This window comes from Kogia breviceps, chromosome 3 (genome assembly GCF_026419965.1).
Source record: "Kogia breviceps isolate mKogBre1 chromosome 3, mKogBre1 haplotype 1, whole genome shotgun sequence".
Taxonomy (NCBI): domain Eukaryota; kingdom Metazoa; phylum Chordata; class Mammalia; order Artiodactyla; family Physeteridae; genus Kogia; species Kogia breviceps.
This window is the reverse complement of record NC_081312.1, coordinates 89,510,107-89,537,008: the sequence shown is the minus strand read 5'-3', so window position 1 is coordinate 89,537,008 and position 26,902 is coordinate 89,510,107.

Genomic DNA, 26,902 nt, shown 5'->3' with positions numbered 1-26,902 from the left:
GGAGTGTGTTCTTAATTTCACTTTCAGATTTTTCATCATTAGTGTATAAGAATGCCAGAGATTTCTGTGCATTAATTTTGTATCCTGCTACTTTACCAAATTCATTGATTAGCTCTAATAGTTTTCTGGTAGCATCTTTAATATTCTCTATGTATAGTAAGTATCATGTCATCTGCAAACAGTGACAGCTTTACTTCTTCTTTTCCTATTTGGATTCCTTTTATTTCTTTATTTTCTCTGATTGCTGTGGCTAGAACTTCCAAAACTAGGTTGAATAAGAATGGTGAGAGTGGGCAACCTTGTCTTGTTCCTGATCTTAGTGGAAATGGTTTCAGTTTTTCCTCATTGAGAACAATGCTGGCTGTGGGTTCGTCATATATGGCCTTTATTATGTTGAGGAAAGTTCCCTCTATGCCTACTTTCTGCAGGGTTTTTATCATAAATGGGTGTTGAATTTTGTCAAAAGCTTTCTCTGCATCTATTGAGATGATCATATGGTTTTGCTCCTTCAATTTGTTAATATGCTTTATCACATTGACTGATTTGCATATATTGAAGAATCCTTGCATTCCTGGAATAAACCCAACTTGATAATGGTGTATGATCCTTTTAATGTGCTGTTGGATTCTGTTTGCTAGTATTTTGTTGAGGATTTTTTCATCTATGTTCGTCAGTTATATTGGCCTGTAGTTTTCTTTCTTTGTGACATCTTTGTCTGGTTTTGCTATCAGGGTGATGGTGGCCTTGTAGAATGAGTTTGAGAGTGTTCCTCCCTCTGCTGTCTTTTGGAAGAGTTTGAGAAGGATAGGTGTTAGCTCTTCTCTAAATGTTTGATAGAATTCGCCTGTGAAGCCATCTGGTCCTGGGCTTTTGTTTGTTGGAAGATTTTGAATCACAGTTTCAATTTCAGTGCTTGTGATTGATCTGTTCATATTTTCTTTTTCTTCCTGGTTCAGCCTCGGCAGTTTGTGCATTTCTAAGAATTTGTCCATTTCTTCCAGGTTGTCCATTTTATTGGCATACAGTTGCTTGTAGTAATCTCTAATAATCTTTTGTATTTCTGCAGCGTCAGTTGTTACATCTCCTTTTTCATTTCTAATTCTATTGATTTAAGTCTTCTCTCTTTTTTCTTGATGAGTCTGGCTAATGGTTTATCAATTTTATTTATCTTCTCAAAGAACCAGCTTTTACTTTTACTGATCTTTGCTATTGTTTCCTTCATTTATTTTTCATTTATTTCTGATCTGATCTTTATGATTTCTTCGTCCTGCTAAATTTGGGGGGGTGGTTGTTCTTCTTTCTCTAATTGCTTTAGGTGCAAAGTTAAGTTGTTTATTCGAGATGTTTCCTGTTTCTTAAGGTATGATTGTATTGCTATAAACTTCCCTCTTAGAACTGCTTTTGCTGTGTCCCATAGGTTTTGGCTCGTCGTGTCTCCATTGTCATTTGTTTCTAAGTAGTTTTTGATTTCCTCTTTGATTTCTTCAGTGATCACTTCTTTATTAACTAGTGTATTGTTTAGCCTCCATGTGTTTGTATTTTTTACAGATCTTTTCCTGTAATTGATATCTAGTCTCATAGCATTGTGGAAGGAAAAGATACTTGATATGATTTCAGTTATCTTAAATTTGCCAAGGCTAGATTTGTGACCCAAGATATGATCTATCCTGGAGAATGTTCCATGAGCACTTGAGAAAAATGTGTATTCTGTTGTTTTTGGATGGAATGTCCTATAAATATCAAGTAAGTCCATCTTGTATAATGTATCATTTAAAGCTTGTGTTTCCTTATTTATTTTCATTTTGGATGATCTGTCCATTGGTGAAAGTGGGGTGTTAAAGTCCCCTACTATGATTGTGTTACTGTCGATTTCCCCTTTTATGGCTGTTAGTATTTGCCTTATGTGTTGAGGTGCTCCTATGTTGGGTGCATAAATATTTACAATTGTTATATCTTCTTCATGGATCGATCCCTTGATCATTATGTAGTGTCCTTCTTTGTCTCTTGTAATAGTCTTTATTTTAAAGTCTATTTTGTCTGATATGAGAATTGCTACTCCAGCTTTCTTCTGATTTCCATTTGCATGGAATATCTTTTTCCATCCCCTCACTTTCAGCCTGTAAGTGTCCCTAGGTCTGAAGTGGGTCTCTTGTAGACAGCATATATATGGGTCTTGTTTTTGTATACATTCAGCCAGTCTGTGTCTTTTGGTGGGAGCATTTAATCCATTTACATTTAAGGAAATTATTGATATGTATGTTCCTATTACCATTTACTTAATTGTTTCGGGTTGTTCTTGTAGGTCTTTTCCTTCTCTTGTGTTTCTTGTCTAGAGAAGTTCCTTTAGCATTTGTTGTAAAGCTGGTTTGGTGGTGCTGAACTCTCTCAGCTTTTGCTTGTCTGTAAAGGTTTTAATTTCTCCATCAAATCTGAATGAGATCCTTGCTGGGTAGAGTAATCTTGGGTGTAGGTTTTTTTCCTTCATCACTTTAAATATGTCCTGCCACTCCCTTCTGGCTTGTAGAGTTTCTGCTGAAAGATCAGATGTTAACCTTATGGGGATTCCCTTGTGTGTTATTTGTTATTTTTCCCTTGCTGCTTTTAATATGTTTTCTTTGTATTTATTTTTTGACAGTTTGATTATTATGTGTCTTGGCGTGTTTATCCTTGGGTTTATCCTGTATGGGACTCTGTGCTTCCTGGACTTGATTGACTATTTCCTTTCCTATATTAGGGAAGTTTTCAACTATAATCTCTTCAAATATTTTCTCAGTCCCTTTCTTTTTCTCTTCTTCTTCTGGGACCCCTATAATTCGAATGTTGGTGCATTTAATGTTGTCCCAGAGGTCTCTGAGACTGTCCTCTGTTCTTTTCATTCTTTTTTCTTTCTTCTGCTCTGCAGTAGTTATTTCCACTCTTTTATCTTCCCGGTCACTTATCCGTCCTTCTGACTCAGTTATTCTGCTATTGATCCCATCTAGAGTATTTTTCATTTCATTTATTGTGTTGCTCATTGTTGCTTGCTTCCTCTTTATTTTTCTTCTAGGTCCTTGTTAACTGTTTCTTGCAATTTGTCTATTCTATTTCCAAGATTTTGAATCATCTTTACTATCATTATTCTGAATTCTTTTTTAGGTAGACTGCCTATTACCTCTTTATTTATTAGGTCTGGTGTATTTTTATCTTGCTCCTTCATCTGCTGTGTGTTTTTCTGTCTTCTCATTTTGCTTATCTTACTGTGTTTGGGGTCTCCTTTTTGCAGGCTGCAGGTTCGTAGTTCCCGCAGTTTTCAGTGGCTGTCCCTAGTGGCTGAGGTTGGTTCAGTGGGTTGAGTAGGTTTCTGGTTGGGGGGACTAGTGCCTCTGTTCTGGTGGATGAGGCTGGATCTTGTCTTTCTGGTGGGCAGGTCCACGTCTGGTGGTGTGTTTGGGCATGTTGGTCGCCTTATTATGATTTTAGGCAGCCTCTCTGCTAATGGATGGGGCTGTAGACCTGTCTTGCTCTTTGTTGGGTATAGGGTGTCCAGCACTGTTCATTGATGGTCCTTGAGTGAAGCTGGGTCTTGGTTTTGAGATGGAGATCTCTGGGAGATTTTCGTCATTTGATATTGCGTGTAGCTGGGAGGTCTCTTGTGGACCAGTGTCCTGAGGTTGGTTCTCCCACCTCAGAGACACAGCCTTGACACCTCGCTGGATTGCCAAGAGCCTTTAATCCACACAGCTCAAAATAAAAGGGAGAAAAAATAGAAAGGAAAGGAAGGAAGGAAGGAGGGAGGGAAGGAAGGAAGCAAGGAAGGGAGGGAGGAAGGAAGGAAGAAAGGAAGGAGAAGAGGAAGGAAGGGAGGAAGAAAGGGAGGAAGGAAGGGAGGAAAGAAGGAAGGAAGGAAGGAAGGAGGGAAGTAGGGAAGAAAAAGAAAGAAAGGGAGAAGACAAAATAAAGTAGGATAAAGTATAGTTATTAAAATAAAAAATATTATTAGGAAGAAAAATTTCTATTAAAAAAAAAAAAACGGGTTGGTCTAACCCTAGAACAAATGATGAAAACAAAGCTATACAGACAAAATCTCACACAGCAGCACACACATACACACTCACAAAAAGAAAAAAGGGGAAAATAATAGTATATCTTGCTCCCAAAGTCCGCCTCCTCAACTTGGGATATTTCGCTGTCTATTCAGGTTTTCCACAGATGCAGGGCACTTCGAGTTGACTGTGGAGCTTTAATCCGCTGCTTTTGAGGCTGCTGGGAGAGACCTCCCCCTCTCCTCTTTGTTCGCACAGCTCCTGGGGTTCAGCTTTGGACTTGGCCCCGCCTCTGCGTGTAGGTCGTCCGAGGGCGTCTGCCCTTTGCTCAGACAGGACGGGGTTAGAGGAGCAACTGATTCGGGCGCTCTGGCACAGGCCGGGGGGAGGGAGGGGCACAGATGCGGGGCGAGCCTGCGACGGCTGAGGCCGGCGGGACGCTGCACTGGCCCGAGGCGCACCGCGCGTTTTCCCGGGGAAGCTGTCCCTGGATCCCGGGGCCCTGGCAGTGGCGGGCTGCACAGGCTCCCGGGAGGGGCGGTGTGGAGAGTGACCTGTGCTCGCACACAGACCTCTTGGTGGCGGCAGCAGCAACCCTAGCGTCCCACACCCGTCTCTGTTGTCCGTGCCGACAGCGGTGGCTCGCGCCCGTTTCTGGAGCTCCTTTACGAGGTGCCCTTAATCCCCTCTCCTCGCGCCCCAGGAAGCAAAGAGACAAGAAAAAGTCTCTTGTCTCTTCGGTAGCTCCTACGTATTTTTTAATGTGAAAGTAAAACAGTGAATACAGTGAATCCTTTGGAAATTATGACAACCAGTTATAATAACACCTGAAGTGCACAGCACCTAAGAGTTTCCAGAATGATTTAATATTACATGATTTAATATTATGTGATTTAATCCTTAACACAATTAGTTTATACTATTATTTAACCCTTAACAGGATAATTAATCTGGAAGTGAGGATTTACTAATCGTGCAACATTCATAAAGTAACCTAACTTCTCTATTCCTTAGTTTTATCTTCTACAACTATCAAAAAAGGTTGATTAAAATTAAATAGGATAATGAATGGAAAATACTTTGCTAAATAAATGCTATTAGTGTTATTATTATTTAATAGCACAGATATCACTAACTACAATTTACAGATCATAAAAAAACCTCAAAAATTTAAATTATTTCATTGCTTGTTAAGTGGTGGCCCCAGAGCTCGTATTTCTAATTCTGAAATCATCACGCTCTGTACTATGCCAATTTTATTCTGAGTTGCAGTTGACTTTAAGACCTAAGTTTGAGGATGTGTGGCCCCTTTAGAACACCCACTACAGGATCCTAGGGACAGCAACTTGGTGTAGAGTCAGTGCACCAAGCCGGCAGGATCAAGGTCCTGGAACACAAGGCCTGCTGAAGAGATCAGTCAATATCAGCTGCTTCCCAAGGCCTCCAGAGAACCTGATATTTTGGCTTTCCTTCACTTTAGTTCCTGTCAATTTCAAAACAGACAAGCTTCTAGGGCTGAAATTCATGTGTTTGTGTGACTATTCCAAGCTGCTGAAATTGACAGAAGGGGAAACTGATGAAAGTAACCAATTTGTCAATTTCAGCAAAAGGAGGGCTTTGAAGGCAGAGATTGACTAGTCTATCCTTTTCCTGCCTGATCAGAAACTTAATTTCCCCCTAACATTAAAAAGTTTTGTGTTTACTCTCAGAAATTATTTTGGATTGTCCTCTAGATACAACCTGAATTGGCCTGACAGTTTAAACAGATGGTCAATTCCATCAAAATCCTTTTTGGTATACTGTTTAGCAGAATGTTGTTTTACATTGGATTGACTGACCAATTTATTTTAAATGGCTAAAAAAAGTTATTAAAATGTAGAATCACTCTAAACCCTGCTGCTTGTGAGTTTTGATGCTTCCCATGAAAACAACTTAGCTTTAACTGATATGCAGTCAAGAACTCAAATCTGTTCAGAAACTCTATTGCATCTGTCAACTATCTGGATTTGATAATTTTGCATGATTAAATCAACATGATTTTAGAGACTTAAAATTATGCTAGAGGTGTTAGAAATCTTGAGTTCCATCTCTGCTATTTACCAATTATGTGATCTTGTCCATGTTACCACCTTTGATTCTCAGCCTTCCCCCTATAAAATAAGGAGGTTGGACTACAGCAGCATTTTCCAAACTGTGTTCTTTAGAAAAGAAAACTTTCTTTCATAGGACATTAATAAGTCTAACAAAAAATACAGGATTAAATAACTTTGGAAAACATTAGTTATATATGCTTATTGACAGCAGGACTTCACAGATTCTTTATCATCTTAACATGTTTAATGGTTATGAATCTCAGTCGTAAACCCTAGTGTACAATAAAATAACTATACTTTCTAGATCCCATCCTGCCAAACTGCTGAGAATCTTCTCTTCAGTTGTGTTTGGGGTCTTGGTTCCCAGAATCTCAATAGGCAGAGGATATGGGTGGCCTATCTTATCCTAAGTCACCAATCCACAAAGTTTGTTTCTGGGACTGTCTACATGAGGGATCAGCAAGCTTTTTCTGTAAAGGGAAAGATAGAAAACATTATAGGCTTTGCAGACCTTTCAGACTGTTGGAATGACTTAACACCACTACTGCTCAGTTCTGTCATTGTAGTGCAAAAGTAGCCATACACAATATATAACATGTAGAAAACTTTCTTCTTTTTTTAAAAATATAAAAACCAATCTTATGGACTGTATGAAAAACAGATGGTGGACTGTATTTGTTTTACAAGCTGTAGTTTGCCATCCTCTGGTCTAACTGCCTGGCTCCTTGATGCTTCTGTGTACATTTCTTGTTCTGAACTCCCAGTATCTGGTTTTTTGATTCATTTTTTAATTTATTCATTCAATATTTATTGAGTGCCTACTAGGTGTCTGGCTCTGTGAGAGGTGTAGTGTATACAGTGGTGAACAAAAAAGACATGATTCCCACCTCCTTGGACCTTAATGTTTAATTGGGAATATAGACATTCCACGAGTAAATGAACAAAAATATAGTTCAAATTAAGTAAGTTCTACTAGTAGGGTAACTAACCATCCTGGTTTGCCTAAAACTTTCTTAGTTTTAGTACGGAAGGAACTGCATCCCAGGAATCCTCTGATTCCTGGTGATCAGGGTGGCTGATCACCCTACAGGGGTAAAAGCTGGTGCTATAAAAGAGAATAACAAAAAGGATATACTTTATATTGTATGTATAGTCTGGAAATCTTTCTGAGGCAGTAACATTTAAGCTGAGAACTGAAAGATAAGAAAAAAGACATTAATGAAAGAAGCTCAGCTACATGAAGAAAGGAAGGAAAGGGAAGTCTAGGCAAAAGAAATCTTTTGTTTACAAAGAGCTTGGGGCATTCAGGAAACTGTAAAAATCTATTTTTAACTAGGGCATATTAAACAAGGTAGATGGCAGGTTGAGATAAAATTAGAGATGTAGGAATGACTCATATCAAGGTCCACTGTAAGAAGTCTGGTTTCTATTCTAAATGCAGTAGAAAACTATTGTCTAATTCAAAAAGAAGGCTTTTCAAATATTTTGTGCCTAACCCAGGAATATAGAAACATTAACCATAATCCTTTTTTCAAGACATACATTGTCTATCCGTTACTTCAAGGATGGTCTTACCTATCTGTAATACAGAGGATGGGTGCTAAAGTAGGGTGTACAGTGAGGAAGAGAAGTTAAAAAGGAAATGAAAGCCTTAACTTATTCTTTCCAGCTGGGGAATTTCTCAGGCTCTCCCTCCTACCTTCTGCTTCAGATTTCTCCAATAGTCATTTGGTTTCCCCATCTGTATATGATTATTTTATATTTCCACATGTCTGCTCTGTCAGCGACCTTATAGGCTAGTGATTAGGGTATATGATCTCTCTGGAGTTAATTTGTCATTCTCCCCAGATACTTCCTTTTTGTTGGCTTCTCTTGACCTCAACCACTGCAGCCAGGGCAGTAAGAGATCCCCTCCTATACACCCTAGGACTGCATCCAGGACAACAGGTCATGTTCCTTGGGGAGGGGAAGCACTCTAAGACAATGACTCAAAACATTCATTTTGCATGTGCAGATACAACTGCAGCCCATCCACATGTTAAATATGGAAGGCCTTCACCGAAATCTATAAGAAATGCCACAGGCTTTGATTTCTGGCCGAGGTCTCATACAGAAATAGTGCATTTCATCGGCTTGCATTAACAACTCTGGTAATGAGAATGGAGCTATTGACATTTCCATTTCATGGTGTGAACACTCCATCATAATGAAGGGGAGTGTGGTTGTTAACTGCTGTGTTGTTAGGACAGGAAAATCAAAATTTTTGTTCATCGTTTGTCCTATGTGAAAAATGCCCTCATTTAAATGTCATGAGATTGCTCCATGTCAAATCCAAGGATCAGAATGGTCCACAAATTTGCTTTTGGTTAATATGATAATGAGACTTCAACTACACACCAAATAATTATATTTATTTAAATTTATGATTGTGCATTAGAGAGCTCAGTAGTATTCAGGAGGTCTTGAAGCCATAACTTATAGCCTCAACCTCACCTTCTTCTATACATTTTACTTTTAGAAACTGCTGTTTAAATGCAGATGGCTATATAAATTTCCACTCCTGACCTGAAATATATCCAGCAATGTATGCCACGATTAATTGGCACTTCAGACCTCCTCTTTTTCCCCCAGGGATTATCTGTTTTGCAGCCTACGAGATAAAATGATAGGCTCCTCTCTGCTAATATACATTCTCTCTGCAGCTCTCAAAGACTAGCATCTAGCAGCAATGGTTGAAATTTAATCTTGATCTTCTATCACAGCTTGTTTAAAAATTACATCCAATAGACAGCCAGTGTGTGAAGGCCACTCTCCCTGAGTTCAGAGTTTCTCAGTCACTTTCTTTCTTTTTTATTATTAAAGGCCAAGCTCAGAATCCTTATGTTCATCACTGCTGAATGTTGACAAGCCACAAACACTGCCACTGACAGTAGTCAAAATTGCAGCTGGGTTAATGCTGACATATTGATATCTTTTGAGGGCCAGTTGATGTGTGTTCATTTATAGTCTAATTGCATGTCCACTTTAAAAAAATCAGCTCCCAGTCTGGAATGGATAAAAATACAATTACCAAATGATATGTGTAATCATTCAGTGCTGTTAGTCCCCAACGGTGATATTTCAGTGACATTGAGAAAATTAGATCTATTCTTTACAATTATATGGCTACACTTTCACTCTAATGCCATTCTAATTGGAAAGGAGCATTGAAATGTGAAGCTGTGTGCGTTTCACTCTCTAATTATCACTGAACAACTCATTCTTAGGATAGGTTTCTGGAAAAGACAGTTGCCACAATGCTTTGATAATCCCAGATATTCATTGCTGCTTTCATGTCAGATAAAACTTGTTTTCCTTCAGTAAAATTTAGATTGCAGGGCTTCCCTGGTGGCGCAGTGGTTGAGAATCCGCCTGCCGATGCAGGAGACACGGGTTCGTGCCCTGGTCCGGGAAGATCCCACATGCCGCGGAGCAACTAAGCCCGTGAGCCATGGCCGCTAGGCCTGTGTGTCCGGAGCCTGTGCTCCGCAACGGGAGAGGCCACAACAGTGAGAGGCCCGCATACCGCAAAAAAAAAAAAAAAAAAAAAAAAAAAAAAAAAAAATTTAGATTGCCGCTGAGAGCTTACTAGAAATAAAGATTTGGGTGAATGCCTGTAATTTTTATAGTCCATTCATGTATTTGAAAAGAAAATTTCTATATGGATATACTCCCCCCAACTTTTACTTCCAAATGGACCTTCAAAATGTGAATATTTGCCCCCCTATTTTACAGGGTGGTTGGGAGGCTCAAATTTCATAATAAAAGTACAAGTTATTTTGTAAGCTTTTAAGATATATACAAACATGAGCTATTACTCTTATAATTGCTGCTGTTATTATTATTATTATTATTATTATTATTATTATTACTCATCTGTCAATATATGTCAGGACCTGATTTAGTCAGTTAGTTGTTTTGGGGCCACTGCCTATAGAAATTATGAAGTCAAATTAATATCTCTGGCCTTAATTTAGTTAGATCCCTACTGTACAAGTCAGTGGTATCTGGATATCTGTGTATTTATTAAGGACCCTCCTCCATTCTCTATTCTCAGAATCACAGATTTATAGAACAAACAGTACAGCTAAAGTGACATTATACCCCACCAACTATGCTATTATTAGACTATAAACTCTAAGAAGACAAGAACTGTCTCTTCATAGAAGACATTGAATAGTTACATACTGTCTGAAGAAGTGAATGAATACCTCTATTTTATATTTCTTCATTCTTTATAAGCATATATTCCTTTATGTTATTGAGCATAATTACAATAACTGCTTTAAAATCCTTGTCTATGAATTCCAACATCTGAGTTACTAGTTATCATAGTTTCCACTGATTGTCTTTTCCCTTGAGAATAGATCAAATTTTCCAGATTTTTGAATTTTGGATTGTATTCTGAATATTATGAGCGCTGTTGTAGAGACTCTGGACTATGTTATGTTCTTGCAAATATTACTGATTTTTTATTGTCTTAGTGGGTAATTTGACTTGTCTCAAACTGAAAACTCTTTTGCACAGCAACTCAGTTATTTATTGGTAGTTAGGCTGCTTGCAGTGTGCCCTATGCCTGTGTGGTGCAGGGGTCAGTTAGGGATGTATACAGACTGTATATACAGAACATGTTGCTTACCTTCTCTGGCTGTTCTTCTGGGATTTTCCCCCACCCTTTCTAGTGGCTGTCATTGGTTCTTCATGCCAGAAAGATTGGTTTTCTATAGGAGTTTTAGCTGCCCCAAGTATGCTGACTGCATTCTGATCTTGAGCTGAAATCAGTAAAAAATAAATAAATAAATAAAAGTTGGGAACTCATGCCATGTCATTTTCTTTATCTAACTGTCAACATCTCTTCAGGGTCTGCCTAAATTTTGTTCACTCCTCAGCATCTTGTATTTTCCACAATTTATAGTTTTTATCTGTTGGAGGATTTCTTTTATATTCTACATGATAAAAATTAGGTTCAGAGAGCTAGTAAAACTTATCTATTAAAACCACAGAGCTGGTTTTAATTCTCTAGTCATGGCCATATAAACAGAGCCATGCCCATATTGTCTTTCTTGATTCTAATCCAGGACTTTTTTTGTCCCAGATTACTGTCCTCTCAGTCAATGTAGCACACCATCAGTTTAGGCCAACACTCAAATAAAGTTTAAAGATGTCCCAATGAGGTGCAGTTGCATTAAATATACTTCCCTTTGTTACTGAAGCTAATTCAGAGTTTGTTCGTTAAATGCAACGCTCAACCAACAATTAGTAGCTACCTAGGATGAAGAGATGGTGATATTAGATGATAAATCCAAAGGACAAACAACAGCAAGAACAAAACAAGCTTACATCCACCTTCTAGTTTTTTTTTTTTTTTAATGTACTGGCCTATGAAATCATTGCATGTCATCATAGTGAGTAATTTTACAAGCTTAACTTTCCTCTTTATAAATTGAAATTGTTGTATTAAACCATCTCTCTGGGCTCTTGTAGCCCAATGATCTTATTCAATTATTTTCACAAAGACACTGATTACCATTTAGATTGTGAATATCCATTCAGATTGGAGGTCGGGAAACTTAAGGGAAAAAGAGACAGCAAAAGTGAAAGTTTGTGGACCCATTGAAAGGTGTACTGAACTATTAGGATGATCAACAAATAACCTGCTTCTTAATTTTCCTGTTTTCAAAATACCTTGGGGCTACTGGAGGTATAATCTGTGCTTAGAATTCTAGTTATCTTATTCTCAAAACAACCTTTGAAGTAGAGGGTACTGTCATCTCCATTTTGCAGATGAAAAACTTAAACTCGAGGATTTGTAATTTGTCCAACACCATTTGTCTAGTCAGGATCAAAGCCAGGAAGCAAATCTCAATTTGTCTGCTTCTAAGCCCATATACCCATTTTCCGATTGTTTACAAGGCCTCTCAGAAAGCTACAATCAAAAATGCCCCCAAAAGGAAAGTAACAACAATAGGGATTAATTTCTATAAATCTAGAAAAAGAGGAGTTAAATGGGCCAATGAGCATTTATCAGCCTTTTTTAAGGCCCCAATATCACTCAATTTTATTCAATCTTTTTTGCACTAATTCTTTGCAGTCCAACTCTGAGACACCAAATTATATGTCAAGTCTTCTACATCACAGGAAAATTCATTTAAAATAATGTGTCCTTGCTTTGCAGCTTTTGGTCTTCATCCTATAATGTTGTTGAGTCTTGGAGTCTATTTCCCAGAATGTTCTAATCTCAGCTATGGCATATATTTCCATCACTCCTTAGGAACTGATGCCAGACTCTGCCCCTTTCATCTTAACTTGAGCTCCAATTCAGTTATCCTTCTGATGGCATGCACTTCCAACCACTGGAGTAAACACCACAGCCTGACCCAGACCTACCCAGACCAGTCCCTGAGACTATACCTGCAGTGTCATGTCCACGGTACCAGATTAATCTTCCTTAAACATCAATCTTATCTTGACCTCTAGGCCTGTCTCCTCATTTGTAGAACAAGATATTTGAACTAGATGATCTCTAAGATCACTTCTTGCTCTAAAATGATATAAATTCTTCTCATGTACAAGTACGCATATTATTCTAGTATTCTCCAGAGAGTGAGTGAGACACCAAACTATATTCTTTTAGCATGCTTTCTTTGCAGAAAAGTTTTACAGAAATAAAACACTTTTCATTCAAGGTGTCAGTTATTAAAATCTGTTACAATACAATTTAAATACAGACTATTTAATCACAGAAGTACTTTTAAGTGACCTTGTCATCCCCACTCCATTTGATTTGTTATAATTTATATCCTTTGTATTAAAAAAGAAAAGTATTTTTTTCTCTGAAGATGTTTCCTGAGCTTAGAGAACCCATGGGAAATGTAGAATTCCTTGTGAAATGCAAACACTGTTTCCTTTACCAGTGTTCCATTTTGTTTCAACTTCGAGGTTACCGAAGTGACACAATGGCCACCAAATCTTGATGTCATTATGAAAGTGGCATTTTATTTCAAGGAGTAATAGCTAAAATAATTTCACAAGGATAATGTGAATCTGATTTCAAGGTTTTATAGAAGCTGTCCATCTTTTCTTGGGAGTCAGGTTACCCACATTGTCAGCTACCTTCAGCTGAGGATGTTTTCCTTGGAGTGTGCATTGTTGGATAGGCTTAAACTTCTTCAACCTAGCACAGAGGATGTTTACCATGAGCTGATTTAGACATCTCAAGCAGCAATTTTAAAAATAATTTTATACTAGTTTTAGTGTTCTTCTTTGAATTAGATTATTATGTATGATTCAGTGATAGTATGGACCAACCATCAACTAGTCAATCTTATTAATGGTCCTATGTCGACGTAGTTGACAAATCCAGCCCTAGAACATACATACATATATAACGTTAGTAATATAAAGAATCACTTTCAATCACTTGATACAAGCCATTCTCCAAATAAATTCACTGAGGGTCTCATATAGAATTCAATTAGTGAACTTAGTTTTTAAGTATCATCATCTGTACCCTCTGGATTATGCATCACAAAGTAAATTTTAGAGACCTGTGATACCAGTACTCAAGATATAACTTAGGAAATAATACATACCTATATAAACTGGTTTGAAGAATTGCAAATAATTAAGTCAGGTGGTGTTTTTTTTTCTTCATTGTTTTTCCCTTCTAAAACTACTAGATTCTGTTTAGATATTTGGCTGAATGCAATACTCAGCTTCATTTAATTAGTTTGCTTACTTTTTTTAAGTTACTTTTTCCTCCATCCTATTTCCTCATCTCACCTTTGTCCCCTCACCTCTCAGTACCCTCTGTCCATCTCTTAGCCTATTGTAATCCTATTTGATTATTTGATTCAGCTAAAATCCCATTTTTTTTGAAGCTTCCCTAGCCAAAAGGCAGATCCCACCTATGAACTCTGTCTTCCCTGGTAATTTGGCTATTTTGTCATGTTTTGATTTTTTCTCTGCCTAATTAGACTATAAAGTATTTCAGGACAGTACCTCATACTGTGGGAAGGGGTTAAGAAGGGTACCTCTTCCTACACCCCTCCCATTGGCACAAAGCACAATGCTTGTGTTTCTGAGAGGTGCCTAGAAAAATTAATGTGTGGAGAAGTTAGAGATTGAGAGTTGGAGGGAGGGGTGGGTTATCATAAGCCTTCTTAATGCAACTACATCTACCAATAATATCAGGCATCAACCAATCACATCAAGTGCTGGACTACAGGGTTTCAAAAAATGGACCAGCACCACTGGACACACATGGAGACACACACACACACACACACACACACACACACACACACACACGTACCTGAGTTCCCACCAGCCACAGATCCCGCCTGCCACCTCTCCTGGAGCACCATAGCCTATGAGCACCCTCCATTCCTCCCACTGACCTCCCTAAACACCCCTCCCACCCCTTCGCTGATAGGCTTCAGCTCCCTTCACAACCCCTGTGCACATGCTGGTGTGGTAGGGCTGAAGATGCCCTGTTACTGTCTCCTTGGGGACACAGTCAACACGGCCTCAAGAATAGAGTCTAATGGGGAAGCCCTGAAGATCCACTTGTCTTCTGAGACCAAGGTTATCCCGGAGGAGTTTGGTGGTTTCAAGCTGGAGCTTCGAGGGGATGTAGAAATGAAGATCAAAGGCCCAGTTCGGGCCTACTGGCTCCTGGGGGAACCAGGGAGTAGCACCTGAGGCTGACCTGCCTCCCCTCCTGGCCTTCCACAGCTCCCCTGGTCCAGAGGTGACAGAGAGGTGTCAGGCTTCAGCCTCTCCCACAGCAGCCCCACCATTGCCAAAGAAGTGGTTTGAACAGTTCAGATGTGCTGACCGCAGTGGAGATACCAGATATTACCTCTGAAAGAGGACTGGTATGGGGAAGAACTTGGAGCTCACAGGACTGGACCAAAACTCACAGTCATGCCCAGTGACACACACATAGGCACATGTACTCACTCTCCACCCTGACTCAGGCCGGGCCAGGCTGGGATGTGGATTCCTAAATCCTCCTACCCCTCCCTGTACCCTCTTCCCTCAACCTGGTTACAGTGTGACTTTTATGAGGAGGGGGGAAGATCCCCCTAAGGGGGAATAGGAAAAGGGACTATAGGTGAATCTAGGGGATGGGGGAGTCCACATCTAGGCCTAGACCACATAAGCCACATACACCCCTGTCCCCCAACACCCAACATTGGATACAGTGCATAGTGGAGAAAGTGGAGGCATGGAGGGCTGTGGGCCTGTATGCTTTGCTTCTCCTGTGAGTGGAGACCATTAAAATCTTCATTCAAAGAAAAAAAGAAAAGACATGTAATTTAGCCACTGAAGAAAGGAAAACTTCAAGACTCAAATGAGAATATTCCCACTATTCAGATTAAATCTTCTAGGAGTCCCCTAACTTTTCCCAGACTCATTCACCTGACTCTCAGTGATCCATTTTCCTGAAGCTGTGACTTCAGAAGTGGGGTCTTACTTCACATTGGTTTATTTAATCTAAGGTGCATACATATCAAGCAGAGGTCAATTGGGCTGAGAAACGATCTTGCTTATATTAGAAATTAAATATTGCTATGGTCAAGTTTTATAGATTAGTGCATGGTTAGTTTTGCTTATTTTACTGTGGTGCACATTTCTAACTTTATTTTTTAAATCTAGATTTTTTTTTTTTTCTTATTTCACAAGACGTGATAATCTCAAATAAGGTTTAAAGAAATTTCCCCCTGCTACAGTGGAGGATTACTGGACTGAATGTCAATAGTATGACATAGTATGAGTGTGTTTCATGTTTGGTCATTGCAATCATTGTTGCTTTTGTTGTGGTCATCCATTTACAATGCTGGTGTCAGTTTATCTCTTGTAAACATAAAATACAGTGTGTGTGTGTGTGTGTGTGTGTGTGTGTGTGTGTGTGTGTGTGTGTGTGAAAAAAATTTCCCAAAGACCCTAGTATTTGGATGTATTCAGTAGTATGTACTCATTGATTGATTTGTACTATTCTGCATGTTATTTGTTATATTTGCTTTCAGTAACCTCAGTATTAGACACTTGTAACAAAAATAGATTGAGTTCCTGACTTAAAGGATCTTATAGTCTAAAAAAGAGAAATATGAGCAAATAAGTAATAGCAATTCAAATTGCTATAGTCTATAAAAAGACAAAACAATTTTGTATTGAAAGGTTTGTCAAGGAATGATTGAATAAAAGTTGAAAATATTAAAGTATATCATTTTAGAAGTTTTGACAAATATATATCCCCTTGAAACTATCACTACAACCAAGATGACGTATCCATATGCCCCAAAGTTTCCTCTTTGTGAGTCTTTCGTCCCACCCTTCCAAACCCCACCCTACCCCCAGAAGTAATTAATGATCTGATTTCTACCACTATGGGATATTTTCCATTTTCCAAAATTTTATATAAATAGAGTTATACAGTATGTATATTCACATCTTCCACTCAGCATAATTATTTTGGGATTCAGCCATGTTGTAGCATATGTTCATTTTTTTATTGATAAGTAATATGTCATTATATGGGTATATCTCAATTTTATTTTCTTCTTATTGATGGACTTTTGGGTTATTTCCAGTTTTGGCCTATTACAAACAAAGCTATGAACAGTTATGAACAAGTTTGTGTATAAGAATACTATTTGATTTCTCTTAGGTAAATACCTAGAAGTAGAATGACCAGGTAGTATGGATCACTTTTTAAGAAACTGCCAAACTTTTCCAAAATGTTTGAAACCATTTTACAATCCCAGTGTATGAGACTTCTAGTTGCTCTAGTTGGTCAGTGTTTCTAATTTTAGTCATTCTAGTAGCAGTACACTGGTATCTCTTTGTAGTTTTAATTTGCCTTTGAATAATGATGTTGGCAGCAACTTTCCATGTGCTTATTTGCCAACTGTATATCTTATTTGGTCAAGCGTCTGAGCAACTGTCTTGCCCATTTTAAAATTGTTTTCTTGATTGCCCCCTTATCAAGTTGTAAGAGTTCTTCATATATTCTAGATACAAATACTTGGTTGGATACATGTTTTGCAAAAATATACTTTCCCAGTCTGTGGCCTGCTTTTCATTTTCTTGTCCATGCTATTTGAAGATCAAAAGTTCTTAATTTTTATAAAGTCTGTTTATTGACTTTTTCCATTTATAGTGAAGGTTGTATAATACTTAAATCTTAGCCAAGAAAATAGATAACTAAGATTTTTTTCAAAACTTCTGAAGTTTTAGCTCTTATATTTAGGTCTGTGATCAGTTTCAAGTTAATTATTGTATATGGTCCTATAAAGAACATTTTTACATATGTTCAAGCACAATTTATTATAAAGATCATCCTGTTCTCACTGAATTGCTTTGGTAAATTTGTAAAAAATGAATTGAACATATATGTGTGTATCTTTATCTGAACACTATTCCAATGAACCATCTTCTGTCTTTACACTAGTACCATAATGTTTTGATCGCTGTTTATTTATTTATTTATTTTTAAATTAATTTTTATTGGAGTATAGTTGCTTTACAATGTTGTGTTAGTTTCTACTGTACAGCAAAATGAATCAGCTATACATGTATCCCCTCTTTCTTGGATTTCCTCCCCATTTAGGTCATCATGGTGCATTAAGTAGAGTTCCCTGTGCTATACAGTATGTTCTCATTAGTTATGTATTTTATACATAGTATCAATAGTGTATATGTGTCAATCCCAATCTCCCAGTTCCTCCCACCCCCCATTTCCCTCTTGGTATCCATACATTTATTCTCTACATCTGTGTCTCTATTTCTGCTTTGCAAATAAGATCATCTATACCATTTTTCTAGATTCCATATATATGCGTTAATATACCATATTTGTTTTCCTTTTCCTGACTTACTTCACTCTGTTTGACACTCTCTAGGTCCTTCCACATCTCTACAAATAACCCAATTTTGTTCCTTTTTATAGCTGAGTAATATTCCATTGTTTATATGTATTAAAATAAGTCTTGAAATAAGTTGTGCAAATTTGTTCTTCTCTTTAAAAATTATTTTGGCAATTCTAAGCCCATTTCATTTTGATATAAAGTTTAGAAAATTGCTTGGCAATTTCTACAAAAAAATCCTGAGTGAATTTTGTTTGGAGTTACATTGAATAGGTAGATCAATTTAGAGAATATTGTTATCTCAACAATACTGAGGATTCCTATTCATGAATAAAGCATATCTCTCCACTTATTTAGCTCTTCTTTAATTTTTCCCAGCAATGTTTGATAGTTTTCAGTAGATAGGTCTTGTGCATAATTTGACAAATTTATCCCTAAATATTTCATATCTTATATACTATTGTAAACAGTGTTGTATTTTTTATATCAATTTCCAATTTCTCATTACCAGTATACAGAAACACATTAATTTTTCTATATTAATCTTGTATCCTGCAAGCATGCTAGAATCATTTATTAGTTTTAGTAACATATTTATAGATTCCCTAGGATTTTCTACATGTATGATCAGGTAGTCTATGAATAAAGATAAATTTACATCTTTTGTTCCAACCTAGATGTCTTCATTTCTTTTCTTGTCTTGTTGAACTATCTAGAACCTTGAGAACAGGGTTGAACAGAAATGGTGAGAGCAGACATCATTGCCTTATTCCTAATCTTATGAAAAAATCATTTTGTCTTTCACCATTAAGTATGATTTTAGAAGTAGGATTTTCCTTGATGCTCTTTATCAGGTTGAGAAAATTAAATTCTCTTTCTAATTTCCTAAGAGCTTTCACAAGGGAGCGTATTGGATTTTGTCAAAGTGTTCTTCTATTATTTAAATAATGGTATGTTTTTCTTTTTAGTCTGTTAATATGGTAAATTACATTGATTTATTTTTACTAATCTTTATTTTTAGAACAGCTTTAGAATTACAGAAAAAATTGAAAATATAGTAGAATTCCCAATATGCCCTATATCCAGTTTCTGAGGTTATTAATAACATATTATTAGTATGATATATTTGTTAAAATTAATAAACTAACACGGTTATGCTATTATAAACTAAAGTCCATAGTTTAGTTAGATTTCCTTAATTTTACCTAGTGTCCTTTTTCTGTTCCAAGATTCCATCCAACTTATCATATTACATGTAGTTGTCATGCCTCTTTAGGCTTCTCCTGGTTGTGGTGGTTTCTTGGACTTTCTTTGTGTTGATGACCTCAATAGTTTTGAGGAGTACTGGTCAGGTGTTTTGTAAGAGTCTCCCTATTGGAATAAAATGATGTTTTTTCCTGTGACAAGATTGAATTTATGGGTTATAGAGAGGAAGAACACAGTGGCAAAGTGCCATTTTTATCACATTTTTCATCATTTTTTCATCAAATCAAAGGTATGTAATATCAGCATAACATATTACTGTTGATGTTAACCTTTTTATTCCACTAATAAATCTTTTTTAATTGAGATATAATTGACATGTAACATTGTATTAGTTTCAGGCATATAACATAATGATTTGATATTTGTATATATTGCTAAATGCTTACCACAATAAGTCTGGTTAATATTATCACCACATACAACTTTTCTTTTTTCCTTGTGGTAAGAAATTTTAAGATCTACTCTGTTAGCAACATTCATATATACAATCCAATATCATCAGCTATAGTCAACATGCTGTACATTATATTCCTGTTAGTTATTCATTTAAAGTTTTACCTTTTGACCTGCTTCGTCAATTTTGCCCACCGCCACCCCCCTGATGTTAACCTTGATCACCTGGATGAGAAAATATTTGCTAGGTTTCTCCACTGTAAAGTTACTCCTATTTCCCCTTTTTCTTACTGTACTCCTTGGAAATAAGTCACTAAGCACAACCCACACTTAAGGAGTGGGGAGTAATGCCATATCTTCTTGAGGAAAAAATAGTTACATAAAATTATTTGGCATGCTTCTGCACATGTCTTTCCTTCTCCATTTAGTTATTTATGCAATCATTACTTTTATCAATATTGACTCATAGATATTTATTTTATACTTTGGGTTATACTCCAATGTTATTTTCTCGCTCAAATTATTATGACTTTGGACACTGAGGACACTTATACTTGGTTCCTGTCTCCTTTGACATTCTCCCATCATTGTATTTTTGTTTTGTTTTGTTTGTGTCCTTCTTTACTTCCTGGAACTACAAGATACTGTAGGCTCTTCTTGTAGATTTCCTGCCTAAGTCCTAGAATAAGCTATTTCTCCAAGGATTCCTGGTTCTTTTAACTGGAAACTGGTATTAGAAATCAAGATCTGAGTGTTAGGTGTGTATGTTGCTTCCGTTCTTTTTTAATTTTTTCTTTTTGAATTTTATTTTTTTAAAGAGCAGGTTCTTATTAGTCATCCATTTTATACATATCAGTGTATACATGTCAATCCAAATCTCCCAATTCATCACACCCCCACCCCCACCCCCCTGACGCTTTCCCCGCTTGGTGTCCATAAGTTTGTTCTCTACATCTCTGTCTCAATTTCTGCCTGGAAAAGTGGTTCATCTGTACCATTTTTCTGGGTTCCACATATGTGTGTTAATATATATTTGTTTTTCTCTTTCTGACTTACTTCACTCTGTATGCAGTCTCTAGATCCATCCACGTCTCTACAAATGACACAATTTCATTCCTTTATATGGTTGAGTAAAATTCCATTGTATATATGTACCACATCTTCTTTGTCCATTCATCTGTCGATGGGCATTTAGGTTGCTTCCATGACCTGGCTATTGTAAACAGTGCTGCAATTAACATTGGGGTGCATGTGTCTTTTTGAATTATGGTTTTCCCAGGGTATATGACCAGTAGTGGGATTGCTGGGTCATATGGTAATTCTATTTTTGGTTTTTTAAGGAACTTCCATACTGTTATCCATAGTGGCTGTATCAATCTATTCCCACCAACAGTGCAAGAGGGTTTCCTTTTATCCACAGTCTCTCCAGCGTTTGTGGTTTGTAGATTTTCTGATGATGCCCATTCTAACTGGTGTGAGGTGATACCTCATTGTAGTTTTGATCTCCATTTCTCTAATAACTAGTGATGTTGAGCAGCTTTTCATGTGTTTCTTGACCATCTGTATGTCTTCGTTGGAGAAATGTCTAGGTCTTCTGCCTATTTTTGGATTGGGTTGTTTGTTTTTTTTTAATATTGAGTTACATGAGCTGCTTATATATTTTGGAGATTAATCCTTTGTCTGTTGATTCATTTGCAAATACTTTCTCCCACTCTGAGGGTTGATTTTCATCTTATTTGTAGTTTCCTTTGCTTTGCAAAAGCTTTTAAGTTTCATTGTTTATTTTTGTTTTTATTTTTATTACTCTGGGAAGTGGATCCAAAAAGATCTTGCTGTGATTTATGTCAAAGAGTGTTCTTCCTATGTTTTCCTCTAAGAGTTTTGTAGTGTCTGGTTTTACATTTAGATTTCTAATCCATTTTGAGTTTATTTTTGTGTATAGTGTTAGGGAGTGTTCTAATTTCATTCTTTTACCTGCAGCTGTCCAGTTTTCCCAGCACCACTTATTGAAGAGACTGCCTTTTCTCCATTATATATCCTTGCCTCCTTTGTCATAGATTAGTGGACCATAGGTGTGTGCGTTTATCTCTGTGCTTTCTATCTTGTTCCATTGATCTATATTTCTGTTTTTTGTGCCAGTACCATATTGTCTTGATTACTGTAGCCTTGTAGTGTAGTCTGAAGTCAAAGAGTCTGATTCCTACAGCTCCATTTTTTTCCCCTCAGGACTGCTTTGGGTATTCAGGATCTTTTGTGTCTCCGTACAAATTTTAAGACTTTTTGCTCTTGTTCTGTAAAAAATGCCATTGGTAATTTGATAGGGATTGCATTGAATCTGTAGATTTCTTTGGGTAATATAGTCATTTTCACAATATTGATTCTTCCAATCCAAGATTATGGTATATCTCTCCATCTGTTGCTATCATCTTTAATTTTTTTCATCAGTGTATTATAATTTTCTGCATACAGGTCTTTTGTCTCCCTAGGTAGGTTTATTACTAGGTATTTATTCTTGTTGTTGCAATGGTAAATGGGAGTATTTCCTTCATTTTTCTTTCAGATTTTTCATCATTAGTGTATAAGACTGCAAAAGATTTCTGTGCATTAATTTTGTATCCTGCAACTTTACCAAATTCATGGAATAACTCTAGTAGTTTTCTGGTGGCATCTTTAGGATTCTCTGTGTATAGTATCATGACATCTGCAAAGAGTGACAGTTTTACTTCTTCTTTTCCAATTTGTATTCCTTTTATTTCTTTTTCTTCTCTGATTGCCGTGACTAGGACTTCGAAAACTATGTTGAATAATAGTGATGAGAATGGACATCCTTCTCTTGTTCCTGATCTTAGAGGAAAGGCTTTCAGTTTTTCACCATTGAGAATGATGTTTTCTGTGGATTTCTCATATATGGCCTTTATTATGTTGAGGTAGGTTCCCTCTATGCCACTTTCTAGAGAGTTTTTAAAATCATAAATGGGTGTTGAATTTTGTCAAAAGCTTTTTCTGCATCTATTGAGATGATCATATGGTTTTTATTCTTCAATTTGTTAATATGGTGCATCACATAGATTGATTTGGATATATTGAAGAATCCTTGCATCCCTGGGATAAATCCCACTTGATCATGGTGTATGATCCTTTGAATGTGTTGTTGGATTTTGTTGCTAGTAGTCTGTTGACGATTTTGGCATCTATATTCATCAGTGATATTGGTCTGTAATTTTCTATTTTTGTAATATCTTTGTTTGGTTTTGGTATCAGGGTGATGGTGGTCTCATAGAATGAGTTTGGGAGTGTTCCCTCCTCTGAAAATTTTTGGAAGAGTTTGAGAATCATGGGTGTTAGCTCTTCTCTAAATGTTTAATAGAATTCACCTGTGAAGTCATCTGGTCCTGGGCTTTTGTTTGTTGGATTATTTATAATCACAGTTTCAATTTCATTACTTGTGATTGGTCTGTTCATATTTTCTGTTTCTTCCTGGTTCAGTCTTGGAAGGTCATACCTTTCTAAGAATTTGTCCATTTCTTCCAGGTTGTCCATTTTGTTGGCATAGAGTTGCTGGTGGTAGTCTGTTAGGATGCTTTGTATTTCTGCAGTGTCTGTTGTAACTTCTACTTTTTCATTTCTAATTTTATTGATTTGAGTCCTCTCCCTCTTTTTCTTGAAGAGTGTGACTAAAAGTTTACCAATTTTGTTTATCTTCTCAGAGAATCAGCTTTTAGTTTTATTGATCTTTGCCATTGTCTTCTTTGTTTCTATTTCATTTATTTCTGCTCTGAGGTTTATGATTTCTTTCCTTCTGCTAACTTTGGGTTTTGTTTGTTCTTTCTCTAGTCCCTTTAGATGTAAGGTTAGAGTGTTTTTTTGAGATTTTTCTTTTTTCTTGAGGTAGGCTTGTATAGCTATAAACTTCCCTCTTAGAAATGCTTTTGCTGCATCTAATAGGTTTTGGATTGTCGTGTTTTCATTGTCATTTGTCTCCAGGTATTTTTTTATTTCCTCATTGATTTCTTCAGTGTTTTCTTGGTTATTTAGTAACGTAGTGTTTAGCCTCCATCTGTTTCTGTTTTTTACGTTTTTTTCCCTGTAATTGATTTCTTTTTGTTTGTTTGTTTTTGGTTTTTTTTTTTTGTGTGTGTGTGGTACGCGGGCCTCTCACTGTTGTGGCCTCTCCCGTTGCGGAGCGCAGGCTCTGGATGCACAGGCTCAGTGACCATGGCTCATGGGCCTAGCCGCTCCACAACATGTGGGATCTTTCCGAACCAGGGCACGAACCCATGTCCCCTGCATCGGCAGGCAGACTCTCAACCACTGCTCCACAAGGGAAGCCCCCTGTAACTGATTTCTAATCTCACAGCATTGTGGTCAGAAAAGATTCTGGATATGATTTCAATTTCTTAAATTTACCAAGGCTTGATTTGTGACCCAAGATGTGATCTATCCTGGAGAATGTTCCATGCGCACTTGAGAAGAAAGTGTAATATTGCTGTTTTTGGATGGAGTGTCCTATAATTATCGATTAAATCTATCTGGTCTATTGTGTCATTTAAAACTTCTTTTTCCTTATTAATTTTCTGTTTAATAATCTTTCCATTGGTGTAAGTGATGTGGTAAAGTCCCCCACTATTATTGTGTTACTGTCAGTTTCCTCTTTTAGAGCTGTTAGCAGTTGCCTTTTGTATTGAGGTGCTCCTATGTTGGATGCATATAGATTTATAATTGTTAGACCTTCTTCTTGGATTGATCCCTTGATCATTACATAGTGTCTTTCCTTGTCTGTTGTAACATTCTTTATTTTAAAGTCTATTTTATCTGATATGAGTGTTGCTACTCCAGCTTTCTTTAGATTTCCTTTTGCATGAATATCTTTTTCCATCCGCTCACTTTCAGTCTGTATGTGTCCCTAGGTCTGAGGTGGGTCTCTTGTAGACAGCATATAGATGGGTCATTTTTTTGTATCCATTCAGCAAGCCTTTGTTTTTTGGTTGGATCATTTAATCCATTCACGTTTAAGGTAATTATCAATATGTATGTTCCTATGACCATTTTCTTAATTGTTTTGGGTTTGTTTTTGTATGTCCTATTCTTCTCTTTTGTTTCCCACTTAGAGAGGTTCCTTTAGCATTTGTTGTAGAGCTGGTTTGGTGGTGCTGAATTCTCTTAGCTTTTGCTGGTCTGTAAAGCTTTTGATTTCTCCATCAAATCAGAATGAGATTCTTGCTGGTTAGAGTAATCTTGGTTGTAGATTCTTTCCTTTCATCTTTTTAATTATACCATGCCACTCCCTTCTGGCTTGTAGAGTTTCTGCTGAGAAATCAGCTGTTAACCTTATGGGAGTTCCCTTGTATATTATTTGTCATTTTCACTTGCTGCTTTCAATCATTCTTGTTTGTCTTTAATTTTTGCCAGTTTGATTACTATGTGGCTTGGCATGTTTATCCTTGGATTTATCCTATATGGGACTCTCTGTGCTTCCTGGACTTTGGTGGCTATTTCCTTTCCCATGTTACTGAAGTTTTCGACTATAATCTCTTCAAATGTTTTCTCAGGTCCTTTCTCTCTCTCTTCTCCTTCTGGGACCCTTATAATGCAAAAGTTGTTGGGTTTAATGTTGTCCCAGAGGTCTCTTAAGCTGTCTTCATTTTTTTTCATTATTTTTTCTTTATTCTGTTCCACAGCAGTGATTTCCACCATTCTGTCTTCCAGGTCACTTATCAGTTCTTCTTCCTCAGTTATTCTGCTATTGATTTCTTCTATTGTATTTTTCATTTCAGTTATTATATTGTTCATTTCTATTTGTTCTTTAATTCTTCTAGATCTTTGTTAAACATTTCTTGCATCTTCTTTATCTTTGCCTTCATTCTTTTTCTGAGGTCCTGGATCATCTTCACTATCATTAATCTGAATTCTTTTTCTGGAACTTTTCCTATCTCCACTTGATTTAGTTGTTTTTCTGGGGTTTTATCTTATTCCTTCATCTGGTACATAGCCCTCTGCCTTTTCATCTTGTCGTGGTTATTGTTCCACAGGCTGCAGGATTGTAGTTCTTCTTGTTTCTGCTGTCTGCCCTCTGGTGGATCTTCTGTTCTTAATAGAGTCACAGAATCATTGCTTCTATTCTATCTCAATTGACAGAACAAGGAAATACTAAGGCATAAGTTAATCTGTTATATATGTTTTTGTGTTATGTAGACATATGCATAACTATGTTTAACTACTTGTATCTATGTTAAGCTAAACATGAGTTTATAGTGATGTCTCCAGCTCTATTCATTATTACCACAGAGATCATTGTAGCTTCCCCCATTTTCTTACCTGTAAACTCTCACTCTAACATTAAGAAACCTGATTCCCACCATGAACAATACATTTACATTACTGCCCAGTTCCAGTATACGTGTATTGTAGTATCAGAATTTTTAACCTGTGCTGTAGGAGACAACTTTATAAACCTCAGTATGGTTGCTCATGGACAGTTGTTTTTGCTTTTAATCTTACAGGTTCCACTCATTTCCAGAGTTAATAGGTCAGTGCCTTTCCCCCACCCCCAACTCCTTCAGTTAGGTTGTTTCATACATTTGTAACACTGACTATCTTCTCACAGTTCACAGTCTTTCCTTGGATCCTTCAAACTCCTAAATATATTTTTTTAAATAACTGCACACATTAAGATTCAGTGTTTGTGCTGTAAAGTTTTATGGATTTTGAAAAATGTATAATGTCTTGTAGCCACTATTACTATGTCATACAAAATAATTTTACTGCCCTAAAAATCTCCTGTACCTAACCATCTCCCCTCCCCACACCCTCTACTAGCTGCTGATCATTCTACTGTCTAAATAGTTTTGGCTTTTTCCAGAATGTTATATAATGGGAATCATACCATATTTAGTCATTCAGAATGGTTTCTTTCACTCAGTAATATACACTCAAGGTTCCTCAATGCATTCATGGCTTATAGCTCATTTTTATCACTAAATAATATTCCATTATATATATATATATATATATATATATATACACACACACACACACCAGTTTGTTTATTTATTCACCCATTCAAAGAAGTCTTGGTCACTTCTAATTATTGCAAACATGAATAGAACTGCTATAGAAATCTGTGTGTAGGTTTTTGTATGACATAAGTATTCAGATGGACATATACATAGCAGTGTGGTTGCTGGACTGTATTGTAAGAGTATGTTTAATTTTGTAG